General features: G+C 39.2%; 1 protein-coding gene across 4 annotated transcripts in view; it reads right to left on the reverse strand.

Moving 5' to 3' along the window:
* Window positions 1-14,656, reverse strand: part of ST8SIA1 (ST8 alpha-N-acetyl-neuraminide alpha-2,8-sialyltransferase 1) — a 207,877-nt gene that overhangs the window by 71,659 nt on the left and 121,562 nt on the right. The window contains exon 6 of one of the 4 annotated variants that reach the window (XR_010885782.1): window positions 639-2,638. The exons of the other annotated variants lie outside the window; for them this stretch is intronic. The gene's annotated coding sequence lies outside the window, so the exon portion shown is untranslated. Of the gene's footprint in view, window positions 1-638; window positions 2,639-14,656 lie in introns of those variants that run through there. 4 annotated transcript variants of the gene reach the window in all.

A 14,656-nucleotide genomic window follows, 5' to 3' on the forward strand; every position in this document is an offset into this window, starting at 1 on the left:
AGAGCTAAAGCATATTTGACAGGCCACATGCAATCTGAGCCAAAAGTCCCATGTCATTCAATGAACCTAAGGCCATACCACTGTCACTCATGATTTCCTTTTGTTGTCATGTTTTTGTCATTCTCTTCCCCTCCCCAGACATGTCTGGTATGTCACCAAAGGTGGCTTCTCTCATAGAGCTTTTGTCAGCAATAGTGAAATTGTAGATTTGGAGACAGGAGAATGTGTATAAAGCAGTGGTTAACACTGAATGGCAGAGTGCCTCATCCACATGGGTTGTCAGAGTTTTTAAATTGCTTGCTAAAAATACCTGTTCAATCTGTTAAAGCCTTCAAATTATGGCTTGTTTTTCATAATTTGATTGAAACAATTTTTGAGTGATCTGGACTCTCAAAGGGAATCTGGAAAATACTTTAACCTACGGCAAAAATGATCAGTTATGGCACAGGATTGCAAAGGAGATTGTAATAGAAATATTTTCAACTTTCTGTTCTTTTTCCCATGCATAGTTTCACAGACTGTCTCATCTCTTTACTGGAAAGTGTTATTTTCACTTGATTTTCAAGTACTTTGTTTCATTTTAAAATAGTTCTTTTTTAAATTTAAACACCACACACAGTTGTCTGATGATTTGGGATAAACAGTTTTATTTTATTTTTATATCATGGCAGATCATTTCTAAAGCAAGGATTCTGAATCGTTATTGCCCATGATCTATAACATTATTCTTGTAGTATGCCTGGATAACACATTAAAAGAATACTCTATAGATTTTGAAAGTAATCTATGGCTCATGAAATATTTCTATATAACATCATGAATATGGATAAATGTTAACAAGCACATTTGTAAGTATCATTATTTTTAATTCTAAATAGTGAATACAAAGTTTCAAGAAATCTGTTTGCATATCCTGACTGAAAATTATCTGGAGTCTTTTTTGTGATACTGAATTCTTCTTTGGCAGTATATACAACATGTGCTTGACTAATATATTTTGCATGTTACCTACATTGCTGGTACTGATTAAGAAAACCCCAGCTTTTACACTCATTTGGAGGTACGTAATAAAGGAAGAGTACACAGTAGATGAACTGATAGATCAAAATTTTGAAAATACTGCTGGGAGCTTTCTGAGACCTGGATTAGATTCAGTTTTAGGTACTGAAACATGTTACAGTCCGATAACTCTTAAATGCTCACGAAATAAAATGAGTCCTTAGCAGAGCGGATCAGAGTCAACAATTCCATCTCTCAATATCTTTCAAGGCAATGAAATTAATATTGTTCTCCTTTAGAAAACAAATCCATGCAGGTGTTTTCACAGAACATAACTGTGTACTAAAATTCTTTTAAAAATTATCCAAGTGGTTAGAGTTTCAATTTAGATTTCTCTTTAGTCAGAAGTCTACTCTAGGAGCCTTAAGCCTCTCATCAAAGAACAGGATGTTCATAGAAATAAAATAGAACATCTGCATTAAAATGCATAAAGAAAAAAATGTTCTCATTCTAACTTTTCGTTTCAGTCATGTTTTAATACTGTGCATCATCACCTGATGAAGACTAAAGTCTCTTCATTGCTGAACAGGCTTGAGCAAACATGCCACAGCTAACTGGTATGATATGCATATGATAGGGATATGCAAAAGCAACAACAGTCTGATGCAACAGCCTTCATAAATCTCTGAACAGTTAGGTAAAATTACACCAGCTGGGAACAACTCCTTTAGACCATAATCATTAACACCATAATAGCTATACTATGGTTCTCACTGAAAGATGGTCTTTTCATTTAGGAATGTATTTTCTTCTAGAAACTTAGATCAAACAATAGAAGCTGTATAACACTTTAGTTAAGGTACTATGGAGAGGTGAACTGGAAGAGTATATAAAGGAAACAGATGCTCAGAAGCCAGAGTGCTTAAGTAACCCCCTAACCAAGCTGTCCAAACTGAGTAGACATGCAAAAGCGGGCTGGAAATCTGTGTAGAACAGGATTTAATGTCAGATACCGAGAAATTATCCTGCATTGGGTAGGCTTCTCATATCCCAGCAATGACCTTATCTATGACATTCAAGCATCTCCTATCATAGCCAGATGGAGGGAGTTTGATTTATTGTTAGTGTTGACGTTTTGCCTTTCCACAGAACCTTTTCATGAAAGGAATTAATATTATGTTACCAAGTTTAAAGGGCTAGGAAAAAGAGGCAGCAGGCTGAAAAAATACTGAGGGTCAATGGTTATGCTAGGGTGCGATCCCATTCTGATCAAAAAAAGCACACACAGTGCCCATGAGCCATAGCTTCCTAGTAACACTTCACTGGCTGAATGTTAAATGTAGCTTCAAGAACCTGGACATTTGCCCTGAGATTTATTCCTGCTGCTGTAATGGCCATGGGCACAAATCAGGTAAAAAGAACCCATCGTCCACAGCAGCATTATGAAAATGCACTAAACAAGCAAACACACAACAAAAGAGATCCCCTGTGCAGAATCTGCCACCCAGGGACAACTCACCTGGCAGAAGTCCCCAGGGGAAAGGAGGTCTCATCTTGTGAGCCCCCTGTTGACATTTGTCCCTTTTCGTGACAGGCAGTCCTTCTACCTGGGGAGCAATCTCGTGGCTGATGGTATATTCTGAAAACAGAAATATTAAGTAAGAAGAACAAGGAACTCCCACTGGGTAGGGAAATGCCTTCAGAAAAAGGAAATAAATATGCTGTCGAGACAGGGAAAATTGAGGCATCTCTGATGTACCACATCATCTGAGCATTTCTAGCATTAACATAATCACTAGGAATTCATCCTCTGTAGGTATAACTAAGCACATTGACTTCAGCGATTTACATCTGCCCACATCTGACTGAACTGGAAGTCAAATGGTCTCTCACTCATCTTCAATTAGCAGGTTTTGAAAAACAACAGCCAACTTTTCTACAGTTAAAGGAATGGGAGCTTCTCTCCCATTCTGCCTCTTCCCTTAGCGAAGACTATTTTTGCTACAGTTAATTATTGTAACCAAACAAAGATAAACAGAGATGCATACATATATATATATTTATATCTACGAGGCTCAGAAACCCAACTCCATTGTCTCTGGAATAGTTAGGACTGTTTCATCCCGTATTTTCCATTGGCTTTAAAGAGGGGTTTTAAACGTGAGAGGGCTTTTTTCATAGTCTCAAAAGGAACTCGATGTGCAGCTTCAGCTATCTGGCGCACTGCAAATCTGTACATTGAAAATCTGGCTCTCTGAAGGCATCCAAGCTTGGTGAAACAGATGCTCAGATATCTAGAATCATCATTTGCTTTAGAAATTGTAGTCAAGGCCTTTTATGAAAGTATTAGACTGAGTATTGGAACATCCAGTCCAAACAAGCAGGATCTAACCATGTCAATCCAAGTGCAGAATGGGAACCTCTTTGACAAAATGGCTGTGTCTCCTTGGGATTCTTACCCCAAGCCATACTTGTGGGCTGTTCTGGGAAGGCAAAAATGTCCAATTTCAGCCCTAGGTTATTTCGCAGAGTTACACTATGCATAAATTTGTCCCATTGACTAAGCTACAAAGAGAAGAAAATGAGGAAACAGAATGACGAACATGACAGAAATATCAAATGAGGACAATGGACATAATTCTTGACTTGACAATAGACTATGCAGGACAAAATAAAAAGTAGGAGTAAATGACCTTGATCTTTCAGACATACTGAGATACAGAATGGGGAAAAGAAGAAAAAGAAGTCCCACAAATAATATTTTCATTTCTTAAAATGGAGATATTTATTTGTTAAGATAATTAAATCCAAATTATAAATAACATAACAATTATCTTTGAAAAGTTTCCATCAAAATTAAAAAAAAAAATGAGCCTGTCCCTTCTGATCATGCTCATTAAGACTCTTCAACTATGAAAAAAGGTATGGATTACTACAAAATTGAGATTTGCTTCTGTCCACTTGCACAAATATTATAAATAAGACTTTCCTTATAAAAATCACGAGATGCTTATGCTATATTTTGTAAAATGCGACTAGAAAAAGACAACAAGATACTGTTAATAAATAATACATTCAATAACAAAGATATCTTTGCTATTGAGAGACATCTACACATTTTGGGGTACAGTCACCATAACCACCTGAAAAAGAGACATTCTTTAAAGGAGCACTTCACACTACTTGAAAATGAACAGACTCTATTGACATAATAGAAAATACATTATTGCCGGGCAAAAAAAGGTAACCCCTTAGTCTTCGTAACAGTGTTAGCCATCAGCAAACATTTGCTACATTGGAAAGAAGTAGATTGAAGTCCTAATCACAAGACTCTAAACAACAATACATTTTGTGATGTTTAACACACTCCACACAATACCTTTGCCCCTGAGTGTGCCAAAATGATGGTGATTGAAGGAGACACTTACCCAAGCGTTCACGTCATTTTGACACAACATCCAGCCTGTAAAGCTTACATACATCATAAACGATAAAATAAATATTACATTTCAGTCACTGGAGATAAGATGAATCCATGGAATTACACAACCTCAGAGGCATAATAGTTTGCTTATCCACTTTAAAACCATCTCAAGACATTGAACTATTACATTACCATCACACTTCTCAATAAACCAGGCAAGATAAGAAGGAATGGAAATCAAAGTACTGGTATGACGCAAGGGTAAAATTCACCAGCCAACACTGAAGTCTCACATCACCTTGCTCCTTTAGAAATGGCCAGCATTACTAGCTGACACCACTCCTGTTGAAGAGAGCAAATACTGCAGTTATGCCCAATCCCTAAAGAGACAGAAGACACTTTATGTCATTCCTGCCTGGGACCTCTTATACCAGCATCAGTATAAACCACAGACTGATCCCAAGTCAGCTTGCTTTAACCACAGACTGAGCTCATGCCAAAGACAGGTCTATGCTATTTCAGATTAAGCTGCATTTCACCCTTGCTTCAAGTCTCACTTGCATTAGTACTCCCCCAGCAGGAAGGGTCACCCTGGGCAAACAAGCCCATCTCATAGCCAGCCTTGCAAACTGTGGCGCAACAGGGAGGGGAGAGCATGGTCCTTGCAGCTACAGGTGAAGGCAAGTCAACGCCAACTGTGATCCTTCAAGCAATGCTTCCTGGGCTGCTTTGCTTCAAATACCCTCTTTTGTTCCCAGACCAAAACAGCAGAGAGTTGGTACAACCCTGGTGATGAGCCAGCTTTGGTGCTTTCTCGGCAGAAATCACTGACTTCTCATAAATACTTCAATCAGGTAAATACAAAATTAATAATCAATCTTGAAAAACCTTTGCCCGGCCTATTTCTGTTTCTAGGCAAACTCAAAACTCTTCCTGGACGTGTGTGTGTGTATGTGTGTGTGTGTGTGTGTACATGTGTGTGTATGTGTACGCGCGTGCCTACAACAAATGGAAGTGAGCTTGCTGTACTTTCACTTTTACTTTGGTTTCCAGCCATAAGCAAGTAGCAAATCGTACCAAAACACATTCACTTATTTCCTGGCACAAGAACAGAGTATTGAAGTCTATGACTAGAAACACACAACATGGAATTGTTACCACGTCAGACTGTTCTCCCAGCCAAAGTAGCCCTGTGAGCCCAAGTCCAGGAAGGAGTCTGATCCTGTCTTTATCATAATGATAAAGCTTACATTACCCGAATCTGCGTCCTGGTCATGAAAAGGGAGACAGATGAAAGAGGTTTACTATATAAAAATCACTAGAAGTATCTTTTCCTTTTCATTTCATTTTTCAGTATCTTTACAACACAAAGCTCATACTAATAATCCAGCTCATGGACACAACATTAAAAAAAGATCACATGCAGTCTTTTACATTCATCATCACCTGCATGCTATATTCCACAGTTCATTATCAAAGCAATGTACCACTCTATAAAAATATCACAGCTAGACACCTTTAGTTTCCCTCATATCTTTGTTTGTTTGTTTTTCACTTGAGCTTTCAGAAATAGCGAGATGAAATCAGTATGACACAGATTGAAGCAAAGTATATTGTATGCATAAGAAAAAGAACAATTTAAAAGGCCTTAAAGTTACACATGAATGTATAATTTCTGTGTCACTATGAACTGCAGAGCTGGAGATGAAAACGACTCTACAAGATTTCATTTGCTAACTTAGAAATCCATGTTCTTCCTTAAATACATTTAAAAAGCTCAGCAGTCTAGGTTTCTGAATGAAAATAGGACACCTTTCTATCCTATGCTTGGGGTGCAAATCAGGGTTTTCAGCAAACTGTCTGCATATTGACCTTCTTGATCTTGACCTGCAAGTGGCTAAAGTAAGACAGGACTGTCTCACTTTCCACCACAAAAGAAAAAAAGTAGTTGCTATTTGATTGCTACAGCCCTTACACTTGAAGTTTCTTCTGCTTTTCAGAGGCTCCTCCGTCAACAAGTTTCTGGGCTCATGGCACCACCCAGGGTCTCCGGGACCCACAGCTGGGTGAGAGTTTGCTCAGCCAGGAGCTCCCCAGCACCGGCCCTGGCGATGAGATGCTCTGCCCAGACACGGGGTGATGTAACCCCGCTCCACCATGCCCAGCAGGGAGGCTATTTCTAAGACTCAAACCTGGCCATCAAGACTACCCTTCCAAGTGGGGTCGGTAGGGCTCCCTGGGGTTGAGCGCCCTGAAACACATGCTGCGAGCCTTGGAGGGGGCAGGTGATGGCCATGGCTCCCATGTGGTCCCTGGCAAGCAGGGCTGGGACCCTGCCAGACATTCTGACCTGCATTTCCCATCACCTTCAGCCGCTACCAACAGCTCTCTTCTCCCCGCAGCCAGACCATGGCCACCCAGCACCTCACAGGAGTGCTCCAAATCCCACTAGCCCCACTCCTCAGCAGAAGGCCTGGCCCCAGCTGCGCTCCCGAGCTTCTCCTACAGCCCCATGAGGTTCAGGATCCATGGTTGGGCCTCCGGCACAGGTGCTCAAACTCACGCAAGACAACAGTAATTAATGCAACAGTAATTAATGTCTCATTTTCCGACCCAAAAAGATGTCCCTCAAGGAGAGGACGAACCCCCTTCATTTGAAATGCAGACTACTAGTAAACACCCCAGAGTAACAGACACTTTACAAAGCACAATTCCTGTACATTACACATGGTTATAATTTAGGTATTGGATGCAAACTAATTCACAGATGAAAAAATATGGGAAAAAGCTCTCTCAGATATTATGTTCTATACAGGTGTTCTGCATATTTAGAGATAGGACACTATCTTAGCTATCTATGCGATATACATTTCCCATAAGAATCTGTGAGATATTCACAGAGAAAGATGCAAACAAAAGAAGAAACAAAAAAGAATAAAGGTCAATGGAAAAGAATACAAGTACCAAAACCAGAAAACAACTAGACTAATATTGATTGGAGTTGTTTATATCCTTGTCCAAGTTAGTAACTGTCATGAGGCATACAATGAAAATGAAAAATATTTTCTCATCCCTATAGAATAGATCATTATTAAGGTTTATTAAAAACTCCTTATTTTTCATTGAAATTGAAAGCAATTTTGGAAATGAATTTGTATTTTACTGATGCCTGATTGACTATGAGAGCACTAAAGATTATTGCCAAGATTCAAAATTTGACCACATGCAATTTAGGGTAGAACCAAATGACGCTTATAACCAGACTGGGTTTTATGAAAGCCAGAACAATTTTCAGTTCTCAGAGAGTTTGTCGAGACTTCATTGTCCTTCATCACATGTAGTGTCATGAAAATAAGATACTGTACACACACAGGAAGAAAGCATAAAGTCCACATTTTTAACACGACCAGCATCTGAGATTAGAATTGACCCTTAGATATAAAATTCCAGAAAAAAAGCAAACATGATAAAAAAGATTTCTCCCCTGAAAAAATTATCAGAAAAGAAAAAATGCAGATGAAGAGCAGGCGGGGGGGTGGGTGTCATATCATTGCCTCATTAAAGTTTAAAAAAATTATTTGATGATGAGTGGAAACATTAGCAGGATTCATATCCATCATGGACAATTAAGTTATTTGAGGATATCTAATTCTGAGATACAGCTATACAGTGGTGAGGCTTCACATTGTAGCAAAATCCTTTTTTCATTTTAACTTGGCTCATACAATATACTTGACAGATAGAGCTGCACACACATCACTTCCATGCAACTTGCTGAAACAATTCCTCATATAAGACATGATTTAGAGCATGATTTGATTTCAGACTGTGATACCTTAGTGCAGCAGATCTTTGAAATTCAGTAAGGTATCTGCCTTATAACAACAACCAAGGAACAGCAGGAAGTACACATGATCTGCGTTTGTGGAAAAAAATCAGTAGCTTACAGAATAGGCATCTTTAACTAGGCAGCTTAATCTAGTACTACTTTAAAATATCTTAAATTAAAATTTTCATAGGATGAACTCCCTCAGGTTTGTGAATGGACAGCTGGTCAAAATGCATCCAATTCTGTCAATTTGACAGAAGTCAGAACACTAGAAGAGAGCAGATTTTGGCTTATAAATTGAGAGTCTGGTCAGAGAAAAAAACTTTCTTTTCCCATTAAAATGCATGACTATTCTATGCATTATTTGAAGGTTATGCACTTATTGTATTTACTAACAACGAGGTTGGATTTTAACATGGAAGCATAAGTTCAGTTGACTAAAAGGGTTTATTCGTTTGCTTGTTTTCACTGCTCAAAACAGTTAAACTTTTTTATTTTAGAGCATTTTTGCTTCTTCACATCACTTTCCAAACATGAATTAACTAACTCTCCAAATACCTCTAAGTGAGCTAAATATTATCTCTATTCACTGGGTAGAGAAACCACAGCAGGAAGAAAGAGATCAAATGTTCTGAGAGAAGTGGTATCAGAAAAAAGAAAGCCTTCTCTTCAATTCTGAGTTAACACAGTGAGTAGTGCTAGAAGGACATGAAATACTGCATACAAGCAGGATCATGCTCAGTATTAATATACCTGAAGTGTTTTATGTTTCTTTTTTATGTTTTTAGATTTAGAGCCTGGAAAAAAGTTCACTGTAGTCAGCAGAAGGTGCACACTAGACCTTAAACAGCTTGTGAACTTAGCAGGTTTCTCCCCAGTACTGCAAGAACCAAGGGGAAGAGAGGAGAAAGAACAGAGACCTACTATCTCTTAATAACTTTAAGTCCTGATTTAGCAAAGCATTTAAATATATTCTTATATTCCCTTATCTTTACCCCATTCTGATCTTTGCCTAGTTCTTCAGACACCACTACTAAATGACAGTAGGTAAACAGTAATAGACTTCAAAGGAAGATCAGAACCCCTATCCTAATTTTTTTCTTCCTTTTTGACTACATTTGGAATCTGACCTTTTTTTTTTTTTTTTATCTAAGGACACTACATGGAGTAATCTACAATTGGAAGTTGTGCAGAAGAACAGACCTGAATACAAATCTAGACATGCTTAAAAACTTGAAACCAGGAGAAACACCCATGTACCTCTTAGCACAGAGATTGTTCATGGCTATTGGTGCATTTCAGCAAGAAATGAGATCATTTTTCACATACACAATTTATGTGATTTTTTTCAGTAAATAATTTTTTTTTAAACTCTTGAAGTTACTAATAAGTGTTTGAGTTACAATGTTTGAATTTCAATGCTCATTTCAGTTTTCAGTACATCCAAGGTCAAGTCCTATAAAATTAGTCAATGTATGATCTGCAGGATCAAAATCCATCCTTGTGCACAATTCCCAGCATAAGAGCCCATATAGAACTAACAAATACCACTCAGGATAGGAGAGACATTAAGCCAGCAGAGCTGGGGATAAAAGGTCTTTTTTTTTTTTTTTTTAATTGTCAGTGGAGCACATTCTGTATCAACTGCTGAAGCTCCAGAATTCAAGAGGCAGCAGTCAACTCACATGTAGGCGGCAGCCCTGACAAACGACTCCAAAACAGCATTTGCCTGAAAACTAGGTATCTTCTGTCAGTTTTGCTCAGCATACTAAAAGTTAAGGGTATTCAAAAAGAAAACTTCTCCTCTTGAAAAAAGGAGTATTTATTTTCATTGCATATAGGGATTATAAACAAAGTTTTCAAGCATTTTCTCCAGAAATAATACATGCAGAGAGAAAAAGAGATTGGGGTTGTGGCACTCTTGCAGCATGCTGAGATGCTAGTTCAAGACCTCCATATGCCTGATATTGAGCAGGGACTTGAATCAGCGTCTCAGTATTGCAGGTGATATTATTCTAACCAAAATCTCTTTTCTTCTGTGCATCTATTTTTTTAGTGAAAATGTTTCCTTTACTACGAAGGTAAACAAACAATAAGAAAGCTTCACTGGGAATATGTAAATTTCCTGACTTCTTGCTTAGTTTAAAAAATTTGATGCATCTGTATGACTCCCTTCCCATAAACTGAAAATACAATGATGCAGCTCATTTTTGCTACAGACCCCATCTGAGGGAAACAATCCACTGAATGTACTATTAGAAATCAACAGGAACTATTCAAAAAGTACTTCTATGTTTTATTGAACAGTGGCCTGTTCATAAACCGAGAGAACATTTATTTGTGGTGGCACTTTCTTACAACTCCCTTTAGATTCACAACTGTTAAATCTAGTTTAAAAGAAAAAAAGGTTTAACTTGAAAGGTGAAAACACCAAATGAAACAGAAAATGCTGCATGATCTGACTGTGAAGTTTCACTTGCCTTAGTGGGACTGAGACAGAATAAATATTCAGCTCAACAGAAAGCTGACCAACTCCACCACAGCAGGGAGTACACGTAAATTATTTTAAGATGCAGTTTTAATAGGCTCTTTTGAGACTTGCCAGAGATCGAAAGCGTTTCAGGGCAAGAAAGAGCCTGGTTGCCAAAGGGGTGAGCTTTCCTCATTCCCCATGAGCCCAGCACTTGTGCAGGTGAAGCAGAAGAGTGCTGGCTTTGCCGCAGGGCCAGTTATCTAGGACCTGCTTTACAACGTCACTCGCTGAATCTAGCCACAGCAGATCCCAACCGAGCTGCTCCAGTGACCGCCACGTCCCAGCAGCTCAACAGCCTCCTCCTTACGCAGCACCGTCCTGAACACACCCCCGGACTTACAGGAGGACTCCCTGCTGCCCCCAAGTGCATGCCAGTTTGTGTCCACACTGCTGAGCTGGGCTCGCCCCTGGCCGACACTGGGGCACCACTTTGGACAGCATTAGTTGGCACCGGGCAAAACCATACCAGTATGCGCATAGGCAAACTGTACGGCCCATGGGCCAGTGCTCAGGCTTGTGTCCTGCCCTTTACAGGTTAGCCTTGCAGCCACAGCCGGGGTGTTTTCACAGCCCCAAGGAGACATCAGAGCATGCAGTCCATGTCCAGAAAAAACATGAATCACTATGTGGAGTGCTCGTCTCTGTCCTCCGATGGTAGAGGGAACCTATGCAACAACTTCTAATTAAGAACACAATATCTTTTTAGCTGAAAAGAGAGTGAGATTCATTTTTAAGCATTCACTAAGCTGAAGAGGATGAATACACTAGGGCTTAATAGGCTGTAATAAAAACTGAAGAATATGAAGAATCAGGGAGGCATAAGTAACTGCTTCACTTCTCATCGCTGCTGAAGAAATATCAGCTAGGGAGAACAGGTTGAGCCTCCTGTTGGTATTTGTGTTTCCTTTAGGAAAACCAGTTTGCTAATATTAAATAAACATGCCAGTAGGCCTTTAATCAATTGTGCAGTTTAAAAACTACCAAAAAGTCAAACATTTGGCAGATCCCAAGTGACAAAATCTGGGAATTCAAGGAAACAGAAGTTATTTTAAAGCAATCACTATGAAAAACACAGCCTTCTTCCACCCTCTTTTTGGTCTCCAGTGATGGAATTATCAAAACCTAATGGAAGTCATATTTTGGATTTGGTGCTAGCTTTCATCACATTTATCAATCACTTCAAAAGAAAAGATGGTTCAAAATGACAGAGTATATTAGCTTCCTTGTAGTTGATTTTTTAAACCACACTTCTAACCCCAAGGAGGATGGTCATCAGGAAGGAGAGGGAAGAGAAATCCTTTAGAGGGACCTCTTGGGTCATTCATACAAACGCAGGGGATCTCAGAGGGAGATCTGATGGAACCACACAACGTTAGGAACAGGGAGGTTGCAGCCCTTTAGGGTAGCCACAGTCCTCAGGGCATCCACTGCACATTCATCAAACAAGGGACCAAGGACTCCTGGACAAGGTCTGCTGAATTTTGTTTACCAGGAAGCATCAACTAATGGAAATCCCACCAAATCTTTTTATGAATATGATAGTGACTCAGGATAATAAGCTGGTCAGACTGTTTATATATTTGTTTTGGGGAGAATGGAAGGAGAAAGGAGATGGTAAAGAAGGATTTTTCATTATCATTCTTCATTCTAATTTCTCTTTCTGTTCAATCAGAGTTTCCCTCCTCATAGCAATAGCTGCCATCACATTTTGCTTTGCTGCCATTCTGCAGGAAACCATAGGCAGGTCATAGGTAGTCCATTTTTCAGGGTCACTACCTGAAGAAAACATCCAACAGTTGCCTAGAACCAGGGATCTTTATCAAGAACTGCTAGAGTGCAATTTGTTGCACTACTGATTTGATCTTCAGTTTTTCCAGCATCATCCAGCTCTTCAAGAACTGCCTGTCCTTCACACTACTTGGACTTCCAATACCTACTAATCTATCAAACTGAAGAGGAGAACTAAGGCAGGCAGCAATTGGTGAGATACATTCACCTTCATCATCTCCACTTTTAGATCAAGTTTCCTCACTCCTGTTCTCGTTGTTAATCATAGGAAAGGATGACCCAGATATTAAACCAGATATGCATGCATATGTATAGAAGAAAGGGTTGCATGTAACTACCATACTGTGCAAATATAGTTTGAAAAAAAAAACCAGATGCTTTGCTTAGTTCCACCTTTCACAGAGGTACACACTCAGCAGTGCATGTTATGACACCATTCTGATGAAGCTAACAAAATGCCTGAAAGTAGTCACATTGACAAAACAGCTAATACTTCTATATTCTGCAAAAGTGAAGCTGTAACAATGGCTTGGACCTTTGACTCTCGTAGTTGGTTCAGCCCAAACTTGATATCTTTGTTTCAGCAAAAATACAAAAATACATCATTTATGAATAAGGGTCCTTAGAATTACAGCAAGGTCTGTGGCAATTTATAAATGCTTTTATTGTCATGATCACCCCCCTTCCTCACGATTTTATTTTGCTGGCTCCTATTTTGCTTGTCTGTTTTAGAATGGGCTCCACAATATTCATAATCAACAGAAATGAGAAGTTTTATGTCATTTTGGCACAAGTTCATACATTGGCTCTGATTTACTCAAAAGCATATACACATCTACAAAGATTATACCTGGAATGATTTCAGTGCTGACTATCTTTCAGGCACACCTCTTGTAAAGGGATTTTAATTCATTCTACTTACAATCTAGAAGCAATATTTCTCATGCAGAGCAATGATTCTAGCGTTTCTGCACCCTGTCACCTCTATGACAAAATTAATATCCAAGTAAACTAACAAGTCTTTTGGCAAGTTTGAACTGGGTTTTATGGGAGATGAATTGCAGTAGTTTTCACCTTGGCAAAGACTTGTGTAGCTTTAATTACACTATCAGAGAAATTCAGGGACTGGCAGTGGAAATAGAGAAGCTGGAGCCATGAATTTCACTTACAAAATAAACATTAGGATTTCAATTCACTTCAAGGAAAATACAGCAACACAAACTCTGAGATTTGATTAAGGGTACTGCTATCAAGATAACCGCACTGTGCACAACTGCACTGTGATCTATCAGTAGGTATGGATACAACAGATGGATATAACTGCTCTGTCCAAAGTTTGCCATGACCATGAGATGCTAGTTTCTCATGGCTAACAGTTAGCCTCCTCAGTGTGATTGCACCCATATTTAAGCAGAAGAACGGTCCCATCTTATGGTGCAGCCTCCCTCCCAAAGAGGCAGACAACTTCAATCCAACTGCATGCAAGTCCATATTTCACATCGGTGGTCCTATATCTGGATCCCACTACCCCGAAACGTGAACAAGGCAAGCTTTACGCTGTGAGCAGCAGAACGGACAGAGCCTATTTCCTCAAAGATTTTTGCCACACAGCTGCCACTCTCACGTCCCCAGCTGCTTTTCATTTTTACTGTCATTGCTCTTCCCACAAAAGACTTTCAGAGCTCTCCTGTGTCCCTTTCTACTTGCTGGGCAAAAGGCTGCTGCTGGCCAGTAGGTCTGTGTGGACTCACAAGTCAGCGAACTTACACAGTTTTCTGTTGAGCTCACACTGCAGAGTCTTTCCCACAAAGGGGGTATTTATTTTTGTTTCTCTCCTTTCCCAAGCTGCCTGTTTTCTTGGAAGTTACAGAAAGTTATTTAACCTTGAAACCTTTACTGTCCTGTCAAATGTGGCTGTCTTTGTAAGATCCAGTTATATTCACTATAGATAAATGTGAATAGAGCCACAATTATCAAGTCTTCTGACACTAATCACACGTATCACGCACAGCTTGGGCTTCTCCTAGTCCCCTCGTTTTTTGAAAACTATCTCCTTGCAAACATCAGGATTTTGGACATCAAA

Source organism: Apteryx mantelli, chromosome 1 (genome assembly GCF_036417845.1).
Source record: "Apteryx mantelli isolate bAptMan1 chromosome 1, bAptMan1.hap1, whole genome shotgun sequence".
In the NCBI taxonomy this organism is placed as follows: Eukaryota; Metazoa; Chordata; class Aves; order Apterygiformes; family Apterygidae; genus Apteryx; species Apteryx mantelli.